General features: G+C 38.9%; 1 pseudogene; it reads left to right on the forward strand.

The window, feature by feature from the left end:
* The first annotated feature begins 5,490 nt into the window (after positions 1 to 5,490).
* On the forward strand, positions 5,491 to 13,510 carry LOC102852349 (annotated as a pseudogene).
* The last annotated feature ends 966 nt before the right edge of the window (positions 13,511 to 14,476 follow it).

Consider the following 14,476-nt stretch of genomic DNA (forward strand, 5'->3'; position numbering starts at 1 on the left):
ATCCTCCTTGGTCATTGTCCAACTCTCTGATGCATAACAAGTGATTGCGAAGACCATGGGCTGTATCAGACGCACCTTAGTCTCCAGAGAGACACAGTTGCTCTTCAGTACTTTGGACAGGTCCCTAACAGCAGACAAAAATCTTTCTTTCTAGTCTTCCTTAATCTGGATGTTCACTGTTAAAAGAATATTTAACAGACAAGCATTTTACCTACCAGACAAAAGACACTTCCCTTACAGAAATAACCAATACTTTCATTGCCCACCCCACCCCAAGCAAGAGTGACTTGTCTCTACGCTTTCCCTGCTACATCCCCATTCTGTTGTCCATCTCTTGTTTAGGCAGATATAAGTTCAAATCTCATATACCAAATTCAGAGAAAAATTTTTGCTTGAGGCTATACTGAAGGAAGATACTGGCCACAGAGCTTCTGTTAAGTTCTATGATTTATTGTCTCTCTTTACACTGTTGGCACAATGTGATAATTTCAAAGTCTGGGCATATCCTTTCTAGATCTTTTACTGTGATGGTGTTTGTGAAGAGGCTACCAAGTTCCAAACACAGGCTCAGCAGTAGATTTGAGACTTGAAGGTATCCTTTCTGGAATGATGAGATTAAGTGAGCCAATGCCCTTCTGGGAGAAAGGTGTTTACTGAACATGGAGATTAGAGAGAGTTCTCAGATCCATCTGTGTAACTCTGTGAGTTCCCAAAGCTGTGTGTGTGAGGAGGAATATTATAGCTAATTTTAGATGAATAATGGCTATAAGCAGGGAGTCCAAGAGAAATGTTTATCTGTGTTTCATTGACTATGCCAAGACATTTGACTGTGTGGACCACAACAAACTTTGGCTAAGTCTGAGAAGAATGGAAATCCCAGAACATTTGATTGTGCTTATGTGAAACCTATACTTGGACCAGGAGGCAGTCATCAGAACAGAGCAGGGAAACACTGCATAGCTCAAAATTGTGAAAGATGTACACCAGGGATGTGTTCTTTCTTTATACTTTTTCAGCCTGGGCTCTATCAGGAGAAATGTGGCATCATCATTGGAGAAAGACTCATGAACAATCTACTTTATATAGCTGATACAACACTGCTTGCTGGAATCGAGGAAGACCTGAAGTGTTTACTGGAGAAGGTAAAGGACTGCAGCCTTCAATATGGATTATAGCTCAACATCAAGAAAATAAAGATTTTCACCACTGGGTCTATTGGTAGCATCATGATAAATGGTGAAGAGATTGAGATTGTTAACAGTTTTAGTTAACTTAGCTCCACAACCAACACTCTTGATGCCAACAGCCAGAAAATTAAAAGATGAACTGCATTGGGAAAATCTATCATCAGAGGCCTCTCCAAAGTACTGAAGAGCAACAATACCTGTTTGGAGACTAAGGTGCACCTGATTCAGGCTATAGGCTTTGCAATCACTTGCTACGCATCAGAGAGCTGGACAATGACCAGGGATGATAGAAGAAGAACTGATACAATTGAGCTGTGGTGCTGGAAAAAAGTAGTGGATATACCATACACTGCTAAGAGAACAAACAAGTTAATCCTAGAGAGGGTGAGATTAGGCTGCTGCTTGGAGGCAAAGATTCTGAAGCTTCATCTGACATACTTTGGATATATTGCAAGGAGGCACCAGTTCTTGCAGAGGGATGTCATGCTTGGGAGGTTGGAGGGACAGTGAAAGAGAGGAAGACCCTTAATGAGATGGATTGATTTAGTGACTGGGAGGTAGGGGTGTCAGACACTGTAAGATTGGCACAGGATAGAGCAGGGTTTAAGGATGTTGTCTATAGGGTTATTATGAGTTGCAGGAGACTCAGTGGCACATAACAACAAACAACAGTGATGTGTTAGGGATCTCTGGTGGCCTTTGTGGCAAGAAGCTGCACTGCAATCCCAAAAGGATACATTTTAGGAGAAGGATGGGCAATCTTCTCCCACGTAATCAACTGCTTCTGAAAACCAGCTGAAGGGTCAACTGTCGGTTGGTTCCAAAAAGAACAACAATGATCTGTAAGCCATTTGGAGGTTTTTTGGTTTTTTTGGTGGTCTGTTCCCATCCTTTTTAATTTCTAAAATAAGAAGAAAATTTCAGGGATAAAAAGTTAACAATTCAGAGATTAAATCCTTCTCAGATAAATTATTCTGAAAGACCTTTTTCTAACATTTTATAAGGGTTTTTAATCAGTGTAAATATTTAATTTTTAAATGTTCTTAATTTTTTAATTTCTATTTTCCTGGCTTTTGCATTTGTAGTTTTATTTGATAATCTACAACTTAAAAATAATTGCACATATAATTTTAGCCTGTATTATCTTCTAGAAATTTTTTCCCATTCAACTTTAATATTTAGATCTTTGATTAATTTGGTTTTATTTCTGTGCATGATATTAGGTATAGGTCCCATTTCATTTTTCTGCAAATGTTGTTGTTGTTATTAGGTGAGATCAAGTTGAGTATGACTCAGTGATCTTATGAACAACAGATCTGAACCCTGCCTTACCTCACAATCTCTGACACATTCAAAGACATTGTTGCATCCATTGTGTCAATCCACCTTGCTGATAGTCTTCCTCTCGTTCACTGTCTCCACATTCCCAAGCAGTGTCCTTCTCCAAGGAATAGCCTCTCCTAACAATGTGTCCAAAGCATGTAAGACAAAGCTTTGTCATCTTTGCTTCTGAGGAGCATTCTGGCTGCACCTTTTCTAAGACATAAATGTTTGTTCTTTTATCAGTCCATGGGATATTCAGTACTTTTCTCCAATACCATGGTTCAAAGATATAAATTCTTTTGTAATCTGTATTCATTTTCCAATTTTCAGCAGCATAGCAAGTGCTTAGAAATAAGATGGCGTGACTCAGGAACATTTTAGTGTACTAGCATCATTACTCCTGAGTAATTTGCAGAGGTTTCTGACTGCAGACTTTCCAAGTGCAATATGTCTGATCATCTCCTGACTACTAATGCCAAGGGTACTGATGGTGGATCCACAGAAGACTAAATAATTGACAGTTTCAATATTTTCTTCAACTATTATGGTGTGCTCTAACAGTCTAGTGCATTGAGATGCAATCCATACTGAAGGCTGCAGTGTTTGTTCTACATCAAGTGTTTCAAATCTCCTTCACTTTCAGAAAGCAAGTTATATCATCTGCATAATGAAGGTTATTGATGAGTCATCCTCTAATCCTGATGACAAAAAACTTGGTCAAAATTATAAAGCACTCTTACAAGAAACTGAAAAAGACTTTCAGAAACATCCCATGCTCATGGTATGGAAGATTTAATATTGTGAATATGGCATTGCTACTTACAATCATCTATTCAAATTCCAACAACAGTTTTCACTGAAATAACAACAACAACAACAACAAACAATCACAACTCCAACAATATAATTAAAAGAAAGGAGTTCCCTAATAATTAAATCAGTATTGAAGATGTACAGAGAAGAAGCCCTCCCACCCTCCAATATAAAACCAGATTATATAATCGCAGTAATTAAAACATTCTAGTGCTAGAGTATTAGGTTGTTTGTGTTGTGTTTGGTTTTGGGGGTTTTTTCACCCTCCTAATTGTTAGGTCCAGAAAGGGGGCCAATGAAGAAAATGAAGAATTCAAAGAATACACTCGTTGATACACTCGTTGATAAGAGGAGTGAAAGGTCTTGTACACTTGGCCAAACTAATGGATGAACCATAAATCACAATGGAATGTTCCTCCTTTCCCTCCCTAAAGACCTTGTTATAAAAACCTTCCCCAATACACTCAAATTACAACTTCCTCCTTCTGCATCTTCAGAACGAGGAACTTCGTATGGGAGCTCCCCTAATAAAAATGCTTTTGAGCTTTCTTTCTTGTTGTCTGATCTCTTTCTTAAGTCCACAAGCCTAACATCTGGTGCACAAAACCTGGGAGATGAGTTAAGGTGTGCTACACCCTCTTCCTCCTTCAGGGTGAGTGTAGTTTTTTTCCCCTTACTCTCTCTTGAACCTATCAGCCCATGCATTGTCAAGACACTCAAATGATAATGTAATATCTGGCTTCTCTCCTCCTCTCTTGTTCTGTGTGTGGTTGCTGACTGGATAATCTCTGCCCCATTTGTTCTTATGTCTGTATCCCCCTTCCTTTTTACCTGGAGACTTCTAAAGTTAGACTTCATTGTTTGTAAAAATGTTCAGGCATTCGCCTCCATTCTAGGCATTCCAGCATTTCAGTCCAGGCATTTTGGATTCCCTTGGGATTCATATCTGTCTGCACTGAACTCTTGTCTGTGCATACCCAAAAATTGCATGCCTATGTCAGGAGCCCACTCCAGAAGAACCCAGCATTTCTTCCCAAACTATCAATTGCAGTAGGGGATGTTCACATTATTTATAACCTTTCTGTATCTGAGACTCCTGATTTCCAAGAGATGCCCTGAAATATTGGTTTCCTTGCCCACAGATTTGAACACCATAGGTAGTCAAATGTCTAAGCCCCCAAGAGACAGTCTTTTGTCTGCCTTCTCTCGAAACTTGGGTCTGGATGAAGACCTCTATCCCAAGAGACTAATCTTTTACCGTTACTGGGCATGGCCACAATACCAGTTAGATAACTACTCTTGGTTACCTAAGAACAGGACTTTTGATTTCAATACCCTTTGAGATCTTGACAATTTCTACAAGTGCACTCAGAGATGGTCAGAAATCCCATATGTCCAGGCTTTCTTTTGCATATGTTCCTGTCCCTCTTTCTGCAAGGCCTGCCAACCTGTGCAGGTTCTCTTAGCTGAAACCCCTTTACTGATTAAGTCTTCCGTCAATAAATCATCCCCTTTCCTTGCTGCTTCACAGGACTCATCCTTCTCCCTTCTGGGAGACTGCCTATTCAGATTCTGTAGACTTCCTCTTTCAGCCTTCCTTTCCCCCCATCCAGCGTCCCCTGAGGAACCCACTGCTCACCCGAGTCAAACTGAGTTTCTTCCTTGTTCTTCATTTGTTCTGTCTCCTTCTGCTCTGATCAACCCTGACTAGGCCACTCCCACCCCTATTTCTTCTGTTGCTAGCCACACCCAGTCTCATTAGATTGAGTCCTTCCTCTGCCCCTCTGGGAAGTTGAAGGCTTTGAAGGTCCTATTCAGGCTCATGTGCCTTTCTCTCTCACCTCTTTCCCAAATCAGAAAACAAAACAAAACCCCCAACCATCTAGGCTCATTTTCCAAAGGCCCACAACCTATATCAAGGAGTTTTGGTACCTGACTCAGACCTATGATCTCACCTGGCATGACCATTTTGTTGTACTTTCCTCTACTCTAACACCAGATGAGAAAGAGTGCATTCTCACTGCCACCCAGGAACATGCAGACCAAATGTATTTAACAGATAGCATCATGCCAGTTGGCCCCTGACTCTGTCCCCTGGCAAGAGGCAGATTGGATATACCAGGTTGATACAGCTATTGGAAAAGAAAGTTGAGCCAGACACGACTGCATGCTTCAGTACCTATTCGCCTGCTTAGATGTCATCTCTCATAAGGTAGTCAATTTTGACAAACTCAGGGAGATTAACCAAACTAGAGATGAAAACCCAGCTGTTTTTTTTAACTGCCTCACCAAGGCCCTAACCCAGTACACCCACTTAGACCTTATCTCCCCAGCCGAGGCCACTGCCATAGCTACTCATTTTATTACCCAGTCAGACTCTGACATAAAAAAGAAACTAAAAAAGGCTGAACATGGCCCCCAAACTCCCATTGAAGACCTGGTAAACATGCCCTTTAAAGTTTTCAATGCCCAAGAGGAGTAGGCAGAAGCTTGTAGGAAGACTCGTGCCTGAAAGAAAACTAATTTGCAAGCCCAAGCTCTGATAGCCACCTTGCAGCTGGCAGCAGTGAAGTGTCAGAAAATTCCTTCTTATACAGAAAGCCAGTTATCTTCTGGTGCGTGCTTCAAGTGTAACAAAGAGGGCCATTGGGCTAGCAGCTGCCCTAAACTACACCCTCCACCATGACCTTGCCCTATCTGTAAGACACTGGGCCATTGGAAGGCTGACTGCCCTTTGGTGTCTAGCCACAGTAGGGTAGCCCCTCCACCAGACCCAATCCTCATTCTGGCCAACCTCCTGGACCTAGCCACTGAAGATTGAAGATGCCCAAGCTCTACAACTCCCATCACCCTTGTCAAGCCCAGGGTAACCCTTCAGATAGAGTGTAATCCAGTTTCCTTTCTGTTTGACACAGGGGCTACCTTTTTAGTACTCCCTTCTTTCTCGGGTTCTGTTTTCCCTTCCCAGGCCTCAATAATAGGGATTAATGGCCTTCCCTCTAAGCCTCTTAACACTCAACCTTTCCTCATTACCCTTGACAAATGCTTACCCATTCCTTTCTAATTATCTCTACAAGCCCAACTCTGCTGCTAGGCAGGGACTTCCATTCTAAACTTGGGGCTGTATTTCACTGGGAGTCAGGTGAACCTAGTTCACCTGACCAGCCTTTAATTCTATACTTCTTGGCATTCTTCTCTGAGCCCCCTCCTACACTACTTCTACCACCAGATGTTGCCAATACTGTGGTATGGAACCTTTCCACCCCATCTATAGTCTTTTACCACTGACCTGTTCTCATTACTCTGAAGGATGACTCCTCTTTTCCTTTTAGACCTCAATTTCCCATGTCTGCACAACATCACAGAGGCTTGAAACCTGTAATTATCCACTTGCTCTCTAATAAGGTCTTAATCCCCACATCCTTTACTTTACAAAGTAAGATGTCATTCTCCAGGGACTGACTTTTTTCTTGATAAATGTCCAAATAAGTGAGATGAAGTTTCACCATACTCACTTCTAAGGAACATTCTGGTTGCATTACATCCATGACAGACTCTATTCTTTTGTAAGTACATGGAATATTCAGTACTATTCTCCAACATCACAATTCAAAGGCATAACGTTTCCTTCTATGATCCTTATACATTGTCCATATCTCAGAAACAAGACCACAGCCTGAATCAGACACATTTTACTTATAAAACTGGCATCATAGCTCTTAAGTATTTTTCAGAGATCCATGACAGCAGCCTTGCCCAAAGCTGTAGGTCTACTGATAAACCATCTGCTAGAATTGAGGGTGTTGATTATGGTTTGAAGTAAGATGAAAAAACTGATAATTTCACTCCTTCCTCCATATATCATGATGCTGCCTATTGATCCAGTAATAAGTACTTTGTCTTCTTGATATTGTAATGCAATCCATATAAAAAACTCTAATCTTTGATCCTCTGTAACAAGTGTTTTAGGTCCTCACATTCAGTAAGCAAGGTTTTTCTCTGCATAACTCAGGTGGGTGATGAGTCTTCCTTCAATCCTTATGCCACATATTTCTTCATAGAGTCTGGTTTCACGAATTATTTGTCCAACATACAGACTGAATAGATATGGAGAAAGGGTATGTTCCTGATGCACACACTTTCTGATTTTAAACTATGTAGCATTCCTTTACTCCATTCAAAAAAGAGATTCTTGATGTAGTTATAGATTTCTTAAGAGCACAAATAATTGTTCTGAGATTCTCCTTCTTCTCAATGTTAGCCATAGTTTTTTGTGAGCCAACAGTCAAATGCCTTTGCATAAGCCAATAAATCTCAGATAAACATTCTCTGGTATTCTCTGATTTCAGCCAGGATCTATTTGACATCTTCAAAGATATACCTGGTGCCATGCCCTCATATAAGCCCAGCTTGAACTTCTTCCAGTTCTCTATTAATGTACTGTTCCAGTTGTTTCGGAATGATATTTAACAATATTTTAATAAAATGTTTTCATAATTTTCACATTTTGCTGGATCACTCTTCTTGGGAATGGGAACAAATATTACATCTTCTTGTCAGTCAACCAGGCAGATTCCCTCCAAATTTCCTGGCTAGACTGATGTGCACCTCCAGGGTTGCATCTGTCATTTGAAACGTGTCAACTAGTATCTCATCTATTCCTAAGTCCTTATTTTTTGCCAGCATCTTCAGTGCAACTTGAACTTATTCCTTTGTTACCATTGGCTCTTATTCATATGATACTTCCTGAAGTTTTCCTGTGTTGACCAATTCTTTTTAATAAAATAATTCTGTGTATTTCTTCCATCTTCTTATGTCTATATGATACTTCTTCGATGAGTCAGATTTTGATAATGGCATCATTGAGTATTATAACTTGAGACTTAAATTTCGCTCAGTTCTTTTGGCTTGAAAAATGTCAAGAGAGTTCTTTCTTTTTTATTCTCTGACTCCAATTCTCTGTATAGTTCATTAGACTACCTTGTCTTCTCAAGTTGCTCTTTGGAATCTTATGTTTGTTTAACTGATACATCTCTTCCCTTTGTTTTGTCTTCTCAAAAGTGTAACACAATTTTCATAGTTTCTTCTGATATTCATTTTGGCTTTTGCTTTCTGCTCTATATTTGTAATAACTTTTTTCTCTTTTCATGTATCATCCTTGATTTCATCCCACAGCTCATCTGGTCTTCAATCACTGGTGATCAATGCCTCAAACTTGTTCTTAGTTATTTTGTTAATTCTGTTGGGATAGATTCAAGGCTATATTTTGGTTCTTGTGGATTGGTTTTAATCTTCTTCAGTCTCAAGTTGAACTTCCATATGAGCAATTGATAGTCTGTTCCACAGTCAACATCTATCTTTATTCTGACTGCTGATAATGAGCTTCTCCAATGAACAGAGCAGTGTGGGTAGCTATAGTATTAGAGGTAAAGATCAGATGGGAAGTCACTCAAATATGAAGAAGAAGTAGTGAAAAAAACCCATAAATTATTGGAAGATGGGATATATAAAGTATGTATGTAAGAAGCTGGAAGTTGTGAAAAATAAAACGGAAAGCATTAAGATTGCTATTATAAGCATTAGTGAAATGAAATGGACTGGTATAGGCCACTTTAAATTATGTGATCATATGATTTACTATGACAGGAATGAAAAATTGAATAAGAATTGTGTTGCATTCATAAGCAAAAGGACACTTCCAAGATCTATTCTAAAGTATAATGCTGTAAGTGACAGGGTACTATCCATAAGCATCCAAGGAAGACCTGTTAACACGACTATTCACAAATATGTATCAACAACTAAAGCCAAGGATGAAGAAATTGAGGATATCTGTAAGTTTTTGCAGTCCAAAATTGATCAAACATGTGATCAAAATGCATTAATTGGTGAGTAGAATGTGAAAATTTGAAACAATTAAGTAGCAATGGCACTTAGAAAGCATGGACTTAAAATGAAATAACTTTTATTTTTTTAAAAAAAAGAGAGACTGGGGGGAGGGGAGAGAGGGAGGAAAATGTGCAACTATGAAAGAATAAGTGAATGAATGGAAATCCAAGTTCTTTATAAACTTTCATTAAAATATCAATAAAAAATTAAAAAGGACGAAAAGAAAGCATGGACTTGGTTAGAGAAATGTGACTAGGCAGTGAATGATTAAATTTTGTACATTCAATGATTTGAATTGGAATAGTTTGAAGCAAACACCTTTTTTAAGAAACACAAAATGAGAATTTACACATGGACTTCACTTGATGGAGTGCACAGGAATCATATTGACTACATCTGTGGCTCCAAATAGGCACATCTTGATTTTTAAATTTATATACTTTATCTTTCACAGTTTAAGAGATAAGTAACCCTGAAGACTCAGCCTCTTATAGTTGCTAAGAAACACTTTCCAAAACAAGAAGGATCATAGAAACTAAATTGTTATTGTTGTTACTGTGTTTTGTACAGTCAGAACCAACCCATAGCTGGTTGCCCATCCTTCTCCAGAGGAGCAGCTGGTGCCTCGAACCATGTACCTTTCGGATTGCAGTGCAACTTCTTGCCACTAGGCCTCCAGAGCTCCTTATAGGAACTATATGCTCATTAAAAATTGGTGCTGGGATTTTTCATACTGTCTTATGTCTAATATGCCTAGGATAGTCTTTTGGAGTCCAAGTAAACAATCTGAAACACCATTAAACACTGCCCACATAGCCTGAAGATATTACAACAAATTAAAATATCTGACTTTATGCTGTGTTCATCAAATTTGAGCCTTGGATACAACACCTGCATTGACTAGGTCTGAATTTGCTACTTTGTTTATACATTAGGCATCTACTTACCTTGAGTTGTACAGGAGGTCAGGTAAGTCCTACAACTATTTATTTACCTGCATCCATGCTGGCTTTCTCCTTTATTCATTCATTGTCCCCATAAGCCTAACATTGTATCGTTCAACAGAAGATGGTTAGGATTCTTTGAGCTACAAAAAATAAGCTAAAAAATAATTTAATATATTTACAGAGCCATGTAACTAGAAAAATAAATCCAGGAGTAGACTGGATTTTAGACATGGTTCACTCCAATTTCTATCTTCCTCTGTGATTATCTTAATTTGTCCATAGATTACCTTGTTTCTGGAATATAAAAGAGCTGTCAGTAGCTCACAGAGTAAAACAGTTCTTGAGTCATATTGAGCACTTAAGAGACTATTGTAAAACGGGACTGACATCGAGGTTGGGGGAAAACTAAGAAAGATGAGGTAAATTATGTATATGGCATTGAAACAGATGAGAGAGAGAACAGTTTAAAAGGGATATTTGATTAGGTATTATTGTCATGACAGGAGTCCAGAACAAAGGCTGCATAGTGGAGTGGACTTGGGGGAAATATTGTATAACAATGAAAGAATTTTTATTTTACTTTTCAAAGAGAAGAATGAACTGGAGGGGAGGGGTGGGCAGGGAAAAAAAGTGCAACAATAAATGAATGGAAATCCAAAAGCTCTAAATATTCATTAAAATTAATAATAATAAAAAAAATTTAAAAAGTATAACTTCTCGCACTTATCAAATAAAATTCTTAAACTACACATAGCAGTGTGAGCAAAAAATGCCATATGCTGGAAGCCTACACTCGGTGTAGCACTAACTCTACTAATAGTATTTTCTACTCTGACAGTTAGGGTGCTAGACACCTGACTGGGAGATGAATCAAGATTTCTCACTATAGTGGGGCAATGCATCAATTGCATCTTAATTACAGTGACCTGATGGAGGAGAGGTGAGATGCAAAGTGAGGGATAATCATAATTTACTTTAAATAAAATTAGGATTTTAAATTGAGTCTCAAAGTATATATAGGATATGAATTGGATATGGCAAATTACCCAGTAGTTTTAGCTCCACTTGCTTGACCAAGGCTGATAACTTTATTTAAAATTTATATTACTTTAATATTAGTTTTTTAAGTAGTACAAGTTGTTAAGCAAATCAAAGATCAATGAACAGGTAAAGGCTGAGAAGATACTCAGGGAATTAGGAGAAAACTAGCAGCAAAATTGTATGGCTTTTTGTCTGAAGTAATTCTATATTTTTACCCTCCAGAACATTATTTTGATTTTCCAATTACATGGTAAAAGATCAGATTGAATTCCATGAAGAAGTACTTGGATGAAAATAATTGCAGGTAGAGTCATTAATTAGTCATGCTAAAGAACTTGGATGAGGAATAATGATGATAAATCATTAATATATATTTTCAACTGCTTTCAAAATTAAATCTGTTCCACAATGTGTTTCACAATTTTATAACCACTACATAAAGCCCTTTGGGATATTCTCATAAAATGCATTCCATAAATTTGGTCTGCCCTTATATTGAATTACATTTCACAGCAATAATCTGACATTCAAAAAAGCTCCAAGGCATCATCTCACTGTGAAGCAGCAATGAAGGAAAATGTAGGAATGGAAAATAGGTTCTGAGGAAGGAGCTGCCATCCTTTTTCTTCAGCAGCATAAATGATTTACATGTGATCCATGATTTTTTGAGAGATTTATTCCACACTCCCTGAGGTTTTCTATAAAATTTTACTAAATATATCCCTTCTTCAATTGTCCCTATCCCCTTACCTCCATCGGAAAAAATTTAAAAAATCCATGCAGCAATCTCTTCTAGAAGACGTTCTGCAAGTTGAATGAATCACTGTTGGTTCATTGCAGGGGAGCTTAAATTGTATGGTACAGGTGAGTTCTGTCCAGAGGTGGAATAGAAACTCATCAATTACATATTCAGAGCCTTGCTGATCACTGCATTAAGAAAATAATCATTACCAAAAGTGATTCAATGGTAACTGTGATACTTGTCAAATATCCCTAGGCATGAATGACTCTTCCTTGAAAGAGTGCTTAGTTGAGAAAAATAAAACAAAATATTACAAAGACAAATTAAGGGACCTCTCAGAGTCTACTGTATAGAGAAATGTGCTGTTAATCTAAAGGCCATGCTTGTCTGGTGGTTTGAATCACCCTGAAGCTATAAATCCTACTAAATACTCATAAATAAGACAAGAGATTTTAATAATTTTCATTTGTTTTTAGTTGCTTATATATCAACTCTGACTCATACTAACATAATGAAACATTGTCTTGTGATCTTATATCATGTTTATGTTTGTTGGTACTTGTACATCAATTGTTGTTGCTGTTGTATAGTGCCTCCGAATCTATATTGAACAATATTCTGTGATAATCATTTTATGTCTTTAATCGGTTAATTTTTTTTTAAATAAAATTTGCATTACTGATTTACTTCCAAAGTTGTTATATGTTGTTTTTCACACTGGATCATTCCCATTTCCTTTTCCCACCCCTCCACCCACCTATCAAATTGTATGACCTTGAGTTCCCCAGAGGTCCCATGGATCTGTCTCTTGCTTCAACAGTGTTTGGACGAACAGACCCAGTGACTCTCCCCTTCCAGCCTCTGACTACCCTCCAACTTCATCTCCAGGTGTAACGTCGGGACCATCTTAGCCATCGCCTATTTTCAAGACCAGCTAATACAGTTTTTTTGTTAGCCCCAAAAATCTTGACTATGAGCTCTCAGATCCATCAAATTATTTGGCCAAAGTGGACACTGACATCAACCATCTGGTCAACCTGCACAAGCAGGCCTCTTACACCTACCTCTCCCTGGGTTATTTTGACTGCAATGATGTGGTCTTGGAATGTGTGGAAACACTTCTTCGGAGAGTTGGAGAGGGAGAAGTGAAAGGGTGCTAAGTGGCTCGTGAAGCTGCAAAACCAGCATGGTGGCCCTGTCCTCTTCCAAGATATCCAGAAGCAATCCCAGCATGAGAGGGTTAAAACCCTGGAGGTCATGGAAGCAACACTAGCCTTGGAGAAGAACCTGAACCAGGCCCTTCTGGATCTGCACACCGCGGGTTCTGCCCACACTGACCCCCCTGTCTCTGTGACTTTCTGGAGAACCACTTCCTGGATGAGGAAGTGAAACTGCTGAAGAAGATGGATGACCATCAGACCGACATTAGAAGACTGAGTGGCCCCCAGGCTGGGCTAGGCAAGTATCTCAAGCATGACTGGAGGTCTGTGGGGACCTGCAAGGGGGATCTCTGCATCCCCCTGCCATCAGCAACAAGCTTCTCTTTCCTACTCAGATGTAGAATCTAATCCATTCAGAAGCCCCTCACCCAATCCTTAGACCAAATGAAACAATAATGATTTTTACAACATATAAATAAATAAATAAATAAATAGATAGATAGATAGATAAATTGTACGACCTTATGATTAGCCAAATCCTCCATGACCATCCTCATCCCTCTGCTCACTCTCATTCTTTCCCTCCCCTTGGATACTCATACACATTCTACAATGGCACAGTGGTTAAGCACTTTGTCACTATCCAAAAGATTGACTGTTTAAAATCATACATTATTCTGAAACAAGAATTTGACAGTTTATTCTTGTAAAGATTTGGAGCCTTAGGAAAGCTATGTCTGTCAGGAAAAGGAAGTATCACTCATATACAGTGCCACCCAAAGGTAGCAAAGGAGATCAGAATTGCTTCCACTATGGAAAGTTGGGCCACTTCAGTAGACAGTGTCACAGATGAGAAACACAGATAGGCAAGGGAGTAGAGAGGAAGCTCCCACTCACTTGTTTTAAGTGTGGCTCTGAAGGACACTTGACCAAGGGTGGCCCACATCAGGTCCTCATGGCTGACAGGACTGACAGGTCCCAGCTCCCAGCTGGAAACAAAGAAGGATGCTTCAACGATTTAGATCCTCACAGGAGAGCTGTGGGTGAGCATTAACATTACTGGTAAGTATATTCGTTTTCTCCTGGACACAAGAGTCTACTATCTGGTCCTAAAAGCCTTCTGAGGTCCCAACTCTTCTCACTGTTTCTTAGTTGTTGGAATTGGCAGAAAACCTCATAAGCAATTCCTTACTTCATCTCTGCCTTGCATGCGGACTTCCGAGTTGTAAAACAACCCAGTGGTAGATGGAATTTGTTCCAGGACTTAAGAACAATAAATGACATCGTTGAACCTCTACATCTTGTGATTCCTAACCATTATAATATAATAGACAAAGTGCTAGTCAATAGGCCTTTTATTGTAAGAACTACCTT

The sequence above is a fragment of the Elephantulus edwardii genome, unplaced genomic scaffold (assembly GCF_000299155.1).
Source record: "Elephantulus edwardii isolate Elephantulus edwardi_28Jun2011 unplaced genomic scaffold, EleEdw1.0 scaffold00335, whole genome shotgun sequence".
Taxonomy (NCBI): domain Eukaryota; kingdom Metazoa; phylum Chordata; class Mammalia; order Macroscelidea; family Macroscelididae; genus Elephantulus; species Elephantulus edwardii.